The 13,140-nt window shown below is 39.9% G+C and overlaps 1 protein-coding gene across 1 annotated transcript in view; it reads left to right on the top strand.

Annotated features, from left to right (window-relative positions):
* The window catches only part of LOC128663753 (A.superbus venom factor 1), a 489,422-nt gene that overhangs the window by 49,345 nt on the left and 426,937 nt on the right, over positions 1-13,140 (top strand). The window lies entirely within an intron of this gene.

Here is a 13,140-nt window from a genome sequence, read left to right as displayed (position 1 = left end):
AATGTATGTAAATATATAGGCCTCTAGTTATCAAGCCGTCAATTTACCTACATTCGACGGCCCCAATACGCTCGTCTAAGTTCACCTAACATCGCTGCCGTGGACCTGAATACGCTCTCCAAAATTATCAAAAAAGCTGACAAAAAACCACGCAGCAAGTACGGAGCGATGAGTAGTGGACTGTTGTTAACTAACAGTCATCAATCTCGCTGCTCTTCAGCTTTTTTACAGCTTTATTGGTACCCTGTCACTAAACACCCACACTATACTATACTCTTTTACCCCTATACCGCTGCTCCCGGAGCCCCCCTCAAATAAATAAAGTTATTAACCCCTAAACTGCCACTCCTGGACCCTGCCGCAACTCTAATAAATGTATTAACCCCAAAACCACCACTCCCGGAGCCCACCGCCACCTACATTATACATATTAACCCCTAATCTGCCGTCCCCTATACTGCCGCCACCTACATAAAGTTATTAACCCCTATCCTGCCGCTCCCGGACCCCGCCGCAACTAAATAAATTGTTTAACCCCTAAACCGACGCTCCCAGAGCCCACCGCCACCTACATTATATTTATTAACCCCTAATCTGCCCCCCTACACTGCCACCACTATAATAAACATATTAACCCCTAAAACTAAGTCTAACCCTAAACCTAACACCCACTAACTTAAATATAATTTAAATAATATAAATAAATATTCCTATAATTAACTACATTATCCCTATTTAAAACTTAATACTTACCTATAAAATAAACCCTAAGATAGCTACAATATAACTAATAGTTACATTGTAGCTATCTTAGATTTTATTTTTATTTTACAGACAAGTTTGTATTTATTTTAACTAGGTAGAATAGTTATTAAATAGTTATTAACTATTTAATAGCTACCCAGTTAAAACAAAGACAAAAGTACCTGTAAAAAAAAAACTAAACCTAAGTTACAATTACACCTAACACTACACTATAATTAAATTAATTACCTAAATTAAAATAAATTAATTACAATTAAATAAAATTAACTAAAGTACAAAAAACAAACAAACACTAAATTACAGAAAATAATAAAATAATTACAAGAATTTTAAACTAATTACACCTAATCTAATCCCCCTAATAAAATAAAAAAGCACCCCAAAATAATAAAAAGCCCTACCCTATACTAAATTACAAATAGCCCTTAAAAGGGCCTTTTGCGGGCATTGCCCCAAAGTAATCAGCTCTTTTACCTGTAAAAAAATTACAATACCCCCCCAACATTAAAACCCACCATCCACACACTCAACCCTACTCTAAAACCCACCCAATCCCCCCCTTAAAAAAACCTAACACTAACCCCCTGAAGATCACCCTACCTTGAGAAGTCTTCACCCAACCGGGTCGAAGTCCTCAACAAAGCCAGGCAAAGTGGTCCTCCAGACGGGCAGAAGTCTTCATCGAAGCCGGGCAGAAGAGGTCCTCCAGACGGGCAGAAGTCTTCATCCAGACGGCATCTTCTATCTTCATCCATCCGGCGCGGAGCGGGTCCATCTTCAAGACATCCGACGCGGAGCATCCTTCCAGGCCGACGACTACCCGACGAATGAATGTTCCTTTAAATGACATCATCCAAGATGGCGTCCCTTGAATTCCGATTGACTGATAGAATTCTATCAGCCAATCGGAATTAAGGTAGGAAAAATCCTATTGGCTGATGCAATCAGCCAATAGGATTGAAGCTCAATCCTATTGGCTGATCCAATCAGCCAATAGGATTGAGCTCGCATTCTATTGGCTGATTGGAACAGCCAATAGAATGCAAGCTCAATCCTATTGGTTGGGTGAAGACTTCTCAAGGTAGGGTGATCTTCAGGGGGTTAGTGTTAGTTTTTTTTTAAGGGGGGATTGGGTGGGTTTTAGAGTAGGGTTTAATGTGTGTGGGTGGTGGGTTTTAATGTTGGGGGGGTATTGTAATTTTTTTTACAGGTAAAAGAGCTGATTACTTTGGGGCAATGCCCCGCAAAAGGCCCTTTTAAGGTATATTTGTAATTTAGTATAGGGTAGGGCTTTTTATTATTTTGGGGGGCTTTTTATTTTATTAGGGGGATTAGATTAGGTGTAATTAGGTTAAAATTCTTGTAATTATTTTATTATTTTCTGTAATTTAGTGGGTTTTTTTTGTACTTTAGTTAATTTTATTTAATTGTAATTAATTTATTTTAATTTAGGTTATTAATTTAACTATAGTGTAGTGTTAGGTGTAATTGTAACTTAGGTTAGGTTTTATTTTACAGGTACTTTTGTATTTATTTTAACTAGGTAGCCAGCAGGGGGGTTTCAATCAACCCGATCGTACTCGATCGGGTTGAATTCCGGCGATTCCTGTATGCCTCATCAGAGCAGGTGGACAGAGTTATGGAGCAGCAGTCTTTAGACCGCTGCTTCATAACTGGTGCTTGTGGCGAGCCTGCAGGCTTGCCAGAATTACGGGGCCTCAAGCTCAAGGTCTAATGTGGTGTCGGGTTAGTGCACATGCATAAATGGTTATCTTGGTTATTGGTTATTAAATATTGAATAAAATATGTCATACTTAATGCTTTTTATATAGACAGCTTCATATAAATACGTGAGGGGATAAACCAGGGAGCAGTTGAAAACTGTTTAAAGTGTTAATTTTTTTTTTTTTATATTTATTTAATTACAAAAAGCACAAATAAATGCCTTACAACTCGGCTTACCTTTCACCACGCAGGGTATGTCAAAACAATTATTTAGCCCAACATTTTAGGCTTACATTTCACCTCGCAGGGTTTAAAGTGTTACTAACTACCCAAACCAACTTTAGCATTTGTTAAAACTTTACTGTTTGCACTTATTTTTTTTCTATCATGCATTCCTTAAAGTGCTAGGAAGTGGCTAAATAAAAAGGTACGTTATCATGAAATATTTATACATTGGACTAATAAGCATTTGAAGAAAAAAAATTATAATAAAAAAATAAATACATATATATATATATATATATTCTAGAAAAGCACTCACAGAATTTAGAAGAAAGGTATTGAAGTCACCAAATCATAAAGTTTTAAACACTTTTTTGTTCTAAATCCTTTGAGTGCTTTGTGTTAACTACAGTATATAGGTGGGATATTATGCAAAGGTACTTTAACCAAATACCAAACAATCTGCTAGAATAAATCAGATAGTGTCAGGATGACATAAATGCAGGGATAGAGGATTTATCTTTTATTGCCTGTTTTATATATATATATATATATATATATATATATATATATATATATATATATATAATCACTTTAAAAAATGATTGTGAACAATAATAGAAAGGAACTATTTTTGTTGTTGTTTTATTGTGATAAAATTATCTGAAACTATAATGATCAAACTGGTCCTGTACCTGAGCTACCAATTCCCAGAGTCTTTAGGTGAAGTTGTATGGCACCCACAGAGTTAAAGTGACTAATACTATGCTGTGTATTACTTGTCTCCAGAGGGTTAAGGTTATGTTTGTGTGTATTGTGTGTTTACATGTGGAGGCCTACTGGTACCTATATATGTCTGTGCATGTAGAAAGCTATTTGTGCCTGTGTGTGTCTGTGAATTTGGATGTCTGTATGTGTTTGTGCATGTGGCTGTGTAAGGGTGCCCATTTGTGTACACAGGTCTTGTGCCTATAGGTGCCTCTATGGGTGCTTCATTTAAAAATAAATGATAGAGAGAAATGGAAGGTTGCACTGTATAATGGGGGGGGGGCACATTTTGGATTTTTGCCCTGGGAGCCCGATTCTCTAGAAACAGCCCTGGGTGTTGAAGTAGTTCTCCACTGACTACATCTGACCTCCTGGCCAGCCCCTGACTACACTACTCGTCGCCTCTGATTCTCTGTGTCATGCAGAGCAGCAGAGGCGACGAGTAGTGTAGTCAGCGGCTGGCCAGGAGGTCAGATGTAGTCAGTGGAGAACTACTTCAACACCAATAACTATAACACACACAAAGACAAACCATCTCACACTCCATCACTACACATGTTTCATAAATTACAATATTTATCCAGACAAGCAGTTCTTATTCCTTGTACATTCAAATACACAACATTCACTTCCCCCTGTATGCAAAACACTTGAACAATACTAATGGAGTTGACAGAGCAGTGTGCACGAACATAAAGTGACCTATCACTTACAAATAACTGTACTATCCTATAACAAATATAAAATGTAGTAGGTAAGTCACAGTCATTATGATTTATGAACCTTCATCACTGTCTGTGACCTCTAATATATGCCTAAGATAAAAGTTCATCCAGTTGTCCATATACGTGTTTGTTTGTCTAGTATGTACAAAGTCACTCTGCATTAATAAATTCAATACAACAGATACAGATACAAATGTAAATATAGTTTAAATAAAGCCACAAAATCATGTAATACCATATAATTAGCCTGGGACAGTAAAGCTTGAGAGCAATAACTCTTCCTAGGGGACCAGCAGGTTGGATGTTATAGGCTTTAGTCTTTAGAAATAGTACCACCTTTATAAAGATGGCTTCCACCAAAAATAGTGCAGTATGTAAGGTAAGGTAGGGTAAACTGTACATGGGAGAAGCTGAAAACACATCTAGTGCAGCTGTATGCAGGATTTGCTTTCATTCCCTTCCCTCCTTTTCTACTCTGCTTGTTTCTCAGTGAGCTCCAGTGACACAGCAGTGCTAAATAAATGTGGTGAGCATCACATTGGAGAGATGATGGTAAAATGTGCAGTAGATAGTGACATTGCAGTGCTAAATAAATGTGGTAAACATCACACTGGAGAGAGTATTGTAATATGTGCAGTAGATAGTGACATTGCAGTGCTAAATAAATGTGTTGTGCAGCAGATTATGTGCAGCAGATAGGGACATAGCAGTGCTAAATACATCTGTTGTGCAGCAGATTATGTGCAGCAGATAGTGACATAGCAGTGCTAAATACATCTGTTGTGCAGCAGATTATGTGCAGCAGATAGGGACATAGCAGTGCTAAATACATCTGTTGTGCAGCAGATTATGTGCAGCAGATGGTGACATAGCAGTGCTAAATACAAGTGGTGAGCATCACACTGGAGAGAGTATTGTACCTTGTGCAGCAGATAGTGACATAGCAGTGCTAAATACATGTGGTGAGCATCCGATTGAAGAGAGTAATGTACATTGTGCAGCAGATACTGACTTGGCAGCGCTAAATACAAATGGTGAGCATCACACTGGAGAGTATTGTACCTTGTGCAGCAGATAGTGACATAGCAGTGCTAAATACATGTGGTGAGCATCAGATTGAAGAGAGTATTGTACATTGTGCAGTAGATACTGACATAGCAGCGCTAAATACAAATGGTGAGCATCACACTGGAGAGTATTGTACCTTCTGCAGCAGATAGTGACATAGCAGTGCTAAATACAAGTGGTGAGCATCACACTGGAGAGTATTGTACCTTCTGCAGCAGATAGTGGCCCAGCAGTGCTAAATATATGTGATGAGCATCAGATTGAAGAGAGTATAGTACATTGTGCAGCAGATACTGACATAGCAGTGCTAAATACAAATGGTAAGCATCACACTGGAGTATTGTACCTTCTGCAACAGATAGTGACATAGCAGTGCTAAATACATGTGGTGAGCATCACACTGGAGAGTATTGTACCTTCTGCAGCAGATAGTGGCACAGCAGTGCTAAATTCATGTGGTGAGCATCAGATTGAAGAGAGTATTGTACATTGTGCATCAGATAGTGACATAGCAGTGCTAACTACATGTGGTGAGCATCACACTGGAGAGTATTGTACCTTCTGCAGCAGATAATGACATAGCAGTGCTAAATACATGTGGTGAGCAGCAGATTATGTGCAGCAGATACTGAAATAGCAGTGCTAAATACATGTGGTGAGCAGCAGATTGAATGAGAGAACAGCGCCTCCTATTTAAACTGAGAAAACAAAGCACTTAGATGAATTTTAAAACATCAGAGTGATTTACATATTTTATTAAACTCTGCGTACAGCTTTGATGTTTATTTGTTATAACACATCTGCAGTACATACGCACACACACACACATATATATATATATATATATATATATATATATACACAGTATATATATATATATATATATATATATATATATATATATATATACTCACACACACACATATATATAGACATACATACACATATGCAAAATTGGAAGGTGGGTAATACAAGTATGCACTCTGTGATGTCATCTTGGCAATATCATCTTCAAGTAAATTTGTATAAGGTAATTTAGGGAGACAAGCTAATAGGAGCACAAAGACTAAGGTTATAATATATGTGTTTAAAGAGTTTCTGATGCTAAGGAAGCTGTTTTTTATGTATTTCTTGTGATATATTTGTGGCATGGACCATTAATTTGTGGTATGGCAAGTGCTTTGATTTCTGTGACATCCAAAAATAATACATTCCACTGTTGTGATAAATTAAATTTACTTTTAAATAATTTGACAATTACACCTTGACTAAAATGTGTCCACCACTAAAATGCATTGTTTCTGTATGTGAAACAGAGTGAAAGTGTGTTTGTGTGAGAGAGAATGTGTGTGTATGTTAGTAAGCAAAAGTGTGTGTGTGTGTGTGTGTGTAAGAGAGTGGGCTGGCTGTGTGTGTGTGGGGGGGCTGGCTGTGTGTGTGTGTATGTGTGGGGGCTGTTTGTGCGTATGTGGGCTGTGTGTGTGTGGACTGTGTGTGTGGGCTGGCTGTGTGTGTGGGCTGGCTGTGTGTGTGGGCTGTCTGGGCTGTCTGTGTGTGTGGGCTGTGTGTGTGGGCTGGCTGTGTGTGTGGGCTGGCTGTGTGTGGGGGCTGGCTGTATGTGTGTGTGTGTGTGTATGTGGGCTGTGTGTGTGTGGGCTGGCTGTGTGTGTGGGCTGGGTGTGTGTGTGTGTGGGCTGGCTGTGTGTGTGTGTGGGGGCTGGCTGTGTGTGTGTGTGTGTGGGCTGGCTGTGTGTGTGTGTGGGCTGGCTGTGTGTGTGTGTGGGGGGGGGGCTGGCTGTGTGTGTGTGTGTGTACTGGCTGTGTGTGTGGGTGGGCAGGCTGTGTGTGTGTGTGTGGACTGGCTGTGTGTGTGTGGGCTGGCTTTGTGTGTGTGTGTGGGGGGGGGGGGCTGGCTGTGTGTGTGTGTGGGCTGGCTCTGTGTGTGTGTGGGCTGTGTGTGTGGGCTGGCTGTGTGTGGGGGGGGGCTGGCTGTGTGTGTGGGCTGGCTGTGTGTGTGTGTGGGCTGGCTGTGTGTGCGTGTGGGCTGGCTGTGTGTGTGTTCGCTGGCTGTGTGTGTGTGTGTGGAGGGGGCTGGCCGTGTGTATGTGTGGGCTGGCTGTGTGTGTGTGGGCTGGCTTTGTGTGGACTGGCGGGGTGTGTGTGTGTGGGGGGGGGGGGGGCTGGCTGGCTGTGTGTGTGTGGGGGGGAGTGTGTGTGTGTGTAGGCTGTGTGTGGGCTGTGTGTGGGCTGTGTGTGTGGGCTGCGTGTGTGTGGCGGGACGGACTGTGTGTGTGTGTTGGCTGTGTGTGTGTACACCTGTGTGTGTGGATGTATGTGTATATAAGTATCTCTGTGTGTGTATTACATCTGTGCACTGTGTTTGTGTGGTACAGTGCATTGCCTCATTTCTGTTAAGTATTTTTTTGTTCTGGGTAGAGGCCGCACGCTGTCATTCTGCCTAGGGACCTGCAATTGCTAGGGCGGCCCTGGCATCTCTGTAATATTCTTGTTACCATAAGAAAACACATAAAAATAAGTCCCTCTTCAACTCAACTGTTCCTAATTGTCAGCATAATTCTTCATTATATACATAAATCGTTGTTCCAATAGTGCTCCACATTAGTGGATTTATATGTTTTTTTTTATTTAAAATGTTGTGCATTACCTTAAATGATTTTTCTCCCCAATTTTTTTATTTGTAAAAACGTTGGGGGCGGGTTTGGGGTGGAGATTGGGTGGGGCTATGGGGCATATTGGGGTGGAGACTGGGCAGGGTTTGGGCGGAGATAAAGAGGGCCCTATTTTGTCATCCTGCCTTGGGCCGCGCAATGGCTAAAAAGACTGTCAAAAAAGCACAGCAAGCTTTTAATAACCTAAAGCGACTTTTCCCCTCCTCACCTATCCTGATTTTACCTGAACCAAGACAGCCCTTCTATGTCAAAGTTTATGCCTCTGAGAATGCCATTGGAGCAGTATTATCTTAAAGAGCTGGTGACAAGGATAACCTCCATCCTGTGGCCTTTCCTTCTCTGTGGGGGATAGAGAACTACTCACCAAAAAATTATTTTGAGTAGGGAGCCGATCATCCCATTACTGTTTTCACGGACCACATAAATTTGGAATACTTACGCTCAGTCTGCAGACACAAATCAAGGCAGGCTCAGTGGTCATTTTCCTTTAGCTGCTTCCATTTCTTTATAACATATCACCAAGGAGCAAAGAATGGCAAAGCAAACGCCTTATCCTGTAATGGAGAAATTGTGAAAAAAGAATCAGAGCCTACTACTATTCTCCAACCTGGACATTTCCTAGCGAACAAAACTTCCTCGAGGGACACTATTTTTCAAAAGTCTCTAAACCAAGAAGACACATCTAGTTCCACAGAAACTATTCAGCATGCAGAGTTCCAGATTTAGGATTACAAGGTTATAGTGCCTTCCTCCGAAGCTCCTGAAGTTCTTCCTTATTTGCATGACACCTCTCTGGGATTAGACAATTAGTAACCCCAGAAGTCTCCCAAACTAAACTGATAACAAGTCCTTTTCCATAAAGGGTGGCTATACAAGCCAGCCTTGAAAAACGGACCAAGTAGTAACTCACGTGACCAATTGAAAGCCCAGTATCAGGCAAATCTTTGGAGCATATTTGAACCGGTACGTAGCTGCTATGTTCCTTCTTGCTATTAGCTCCGGAGCTCAGGAGGCTCCAATTCCACTAAGGAAACCACACCAGCCACACAGGAAAATGAATGCAGCATCTCCAGCGTCTCCACACAGCGTCTCCACACAAAGCACAGCGACGTGGTGGTCTATAAATAAGGCATACAGTAAAGCCAAAATGCGTCAGACCTTTTTTCTATCTCTGTTTTTTATGTTTTTGAAAATAAATTATTTTTCACTCGTTTAGAAGAAGACTCAGTTTTGTTTCCACCTCTCTGGGAGGACATGGGAAATCCATAAGACTCATGAATTAATTCCTGGTGACCTGGAATGGAAAAATATATAAAATCTTTATGTACAGTCTTGTCCAGTGTGCATTGTTAACAAAGACTCTCAACAAACCCCATTCAGGCTTGTCACAACTAACTCCTGTATGAAGCAGAATTTGTGGGCTGAAATAGCCATGGACTTAATAGTTGATTTACTCCCTGCTCAAGGCTATATTTAGTGTTAGTTGCAGGAGCTTTTCTAAAATGGCCCATTTTGTTACCAGGTGTACCTGATGCTGATCACACAGCTACCATCTTCCTGCGAGAGATTTTAAGGCTGCATTACTTACAAGAGACCATAGTGCCTGATAGAGGTCCACAATTTATGTCCAAATTTTGGACAGCCTTTTGCAAAGGATTGCACTTCCAGTGGGCCTTATCTACCACTTTTCATCTCAAAACCGATGGCCAAACTTTGGAGCAATACCTCAGATGTTATGCTATCAATGTACACGATGTCTGGGCTCAATACCTTGCTTTCGCTGAATTTGCTTATAATAATCAATTTCATAGATCCAAACCCATGTCTCCTTTACTATGTACTTATGGGTATCATCCAACTATGTTACCTGGCTCACCTCTCTAGAACTCAGTTCCTGCTGCTGACCAACATTTATAGGAGGCTCACAATACTTTCTCTGTAATAAAGAAATGATTATTGGAGTCCCAAAAACAATATAAATATTATGTTGACAAGAAGAAACATCCTACTTATTCAGTTGGAAGCAAAGTATATTTATCCACTGCTTATCTTCGACTTTTTCTTCCTTTCACCATTGATAAAATAATACAATTGTATGCAAAAGTTTAGGCACCCCTGACAATTTCCATGATTTTCATTTATAAATAATTGGGTTTTTGGATCAGCAATTTCATTTTGATCTATCAAATAACTGAAGGACACAGTAATATTTCATTAGTGAAATTAGGTTTTTTGGATTAACAGAAAATGTGCAATATGCATCAAAACGAAATTAGACAGGTGCATAAATTTGGGCACATCAACAGAAATATTGCATCAATATTTAGTAGAGTCTCCTTTAGAAGAAATAACAGCCTCAAGACACTTCCTATAGCCTGTAATGAGTGTCTGGATTCTGGATGAAAGTATTTTGGACCATTCCAACTTACAAAACATCTCCAGTTCAGTTAGGTTTGATGGTTGCCGAGCATGGACAGCCCGCTTCAAATCACCCCACAGATTTTCAATGATATTCAGGATTGGGGACACAGAACAGTGTACTTGTTCCTCTGCATAAATGCCACAGTAGATTTTGAGAAGTGTTTTGGGTTGTTGTCTTGTTGAAATATCCAGCCCGGCGTAACTTCAACTTTGTGACTGATTCCTCAACATTATTATCATCAAATTTTACTGTGGGTAGCAAGTGTTTGTCTTGGAACGCTGTGTTCTTTTGCCGCCATGCATAACACCCCTTGTTATGACCAAATAACTCAATCTTTGTTATATGAGTCCACAGCACCTTCTTCCAAAATTAAGCTGGCTTGTCTAAATATGCATTTGCATACCTCAAGCTACTCTGTTTGTGGCGTGTGTGCAGAAAAGGCTTCTTCCGCATTACTCTCCCATACAGCTTCTCCTTGTGCAAAGTGCGCTGGATTGTAGAACGATGCACGGTGACACCATCTGCAGCAAGATGATTTTGTAGGTCTTTGGAGGTGGTCTGTGGGCTGTTTTCGACCGTTCTCACCATCCTTTGCCTTAGCCTCTCCAATATTTTACTTGTCCTGCCACTTCTGGCCTAAACAAGAACTGTGCCTGTGGTCTTCCATTTCCTCACTATGTTCCTCACAGTGGACACTGACAGCTTAAATCTCTGTGATAGCTTTTTGTAACCTTCCCCTAAACCATAATGTTGAACAATCTTTGTTTTCAGGTCATTTGACAGTTGTTTTGAGACCCCCATGTTGCCACTCTTCAGAGGAGAGTCAAAGAGAACACCAACTTGCAATTGGCCATCTTAAATACCTTTTTTCATGATTGGATGCACATGTCTATGAAGTTCAAGGCTTAATGGGCTCACTAAACCAGTTGTGTGTTCAAATTAATCAATGCTAGGTAGTTACAGGTATTCAAATCAACAAAATGACAAGGGTGCCCAAATTTATGCACCTGTCTAATTTTGTTTTGATGCATATTGCACATTTTCTGTTAATCCAATAAACCTGATTTCATTACTGAAATATTACTGACATTTCTGATCCAAACACCCAATTATTTATAAATGAAAATCATGGAAATTGTAAGGGGTGCCTAAACTTTTGCATACAACTGTATCTCCAGTAGTGATGTCGCGAACCTAAAATTTTCGGTTCGCGAACGGCTGGCTCGAACTTCCGGTATTGTTCGCGAACGCGCGAACCGCCATTGAATTCAATAGGCAGGCGAACTTTAAAACCTACAAGGGCTCTTTCTGGCCACAATAGTGATGGAAAAGTTGTTTCAAGGGTACTAACACCTGGACTGTCGCATGCTGGAGGGGGATCCCTGGCAAAACTCCCATGGAAAATTACATATTTTTTGCAGAGTCTGCTTTTAAGCCATAATGGGCCTAAATTATTTTTTGGGGGGGGGAATTAAAAAAAGGTTAAACACATATGAGTCGTGGCTCATAGACTAGGGAGGGCAGCAAGTAAACACAGTAGGCTCTGTATGTCAGCAAAACACACAGGTCGGATAGAAAATTATATTAGATTACACTAGCAAACCAATTTAAACTTTTTTTTTTTATATATATTAAAATTAAGGTGAAGAAGAATAGATATGAGTGCTGGGTGGCTGCCTGGCACAGACCAATTAACCAAAAAACTGAAAAAAAATTAGGTATATTAATGGTATATTAATGCTGAGTGAGCCTGACAGACACAGGCATGATAGTAAATGTAATTAGATTACACTAGAAAAATATTTGTTTGTGTTTTTTTAAAATAAATTAAAAATAATGTTATAAACGGATATTAACACTGGTGGCTGCTGGCTGGCACAGAGCAATGAACCAGAGTATATGCTGTGTGACACTGGCCTGAAAAAAAAATTACACTAGAAAAATAATTAAATTTTTTGGTTAGTTAAATTTAAACTAATGTTGTCAGGGAGATATCAGTGGTGGCAGTAATCACAGCATATGCTGTGAGCCTTAAACACACAGCCTGAATCCAGGCAAATGCTAATAAAAAAAAAACGAAAAAAAAAAAAAAAACGGCACGAAATATAGCCCTAAAAAGGGCTTTTTGGGGTGCTGTGCTTGCAGCAGAGATGAGTGGAGTCCTTCTGGACTGTAAATACACTAGCCTAGCTATGTTTTTACTATTAATGTCAGGAGCAAAAACACAACACGTCCTCTCATTAAGAAAGCAAGGTCGTTATGAGTCTAAAAACATAATTTATGTAAGAACTTACCTGATAAATTCATTTCTTTCATATTAGCAAGAGTCCATGAGCTAGTGACGTATGGGATATACATTCCTACCAGGAGGGGCAAAGTTTCCCAAACCTCAAAATGCCTATAAATACACCCCTCACCACACCCACAATTCAGTTTAACGAATAGCCAAGAAGTGGGGTGATAAAAAAGTGCGAAAGCATATAAAATAAGGAATTGGAATAATTGTGCTTTATACAAAAATCATAACCACCACAAAAAAAAAAAAAAAAAAAAAAAAAAAGGGCGGGCCTCATGGACTCTTGCTAATATGAAAGAAATGAATTTATCAGGTAAGTTCTTACATAAATTATGTTTTCTTTCATGTAATTAGCAAGAGTCCATGAGCTAGTGACGTATGGGATAATGATTACCCAAGATGTGGATCTTTCCACACAAGAGTCACTAGAGAGGGAGGGATAAAATAAAGACAGCCAAT

The sequence above is a fragment of the Bombina bombina genome, chromosome 6 (assembly GCF_027579735.1).
Source record: "Bombina bombina isolate aBomBom1 chromosome 6, aBomBom1.pri, whole genome shotgun sequence".
Taxonomy (NCBI): domain Eukaryota; kingdom Metazoa; phylum Chordata; class Amphibia; order Anura; family Bombinatoridae; genus Bombina; species Bombina bombina.
Note: the sequence above shows the minus strand (reverse complement) of the source record. Positions and strands in the feature narration are given on the sequence as shown.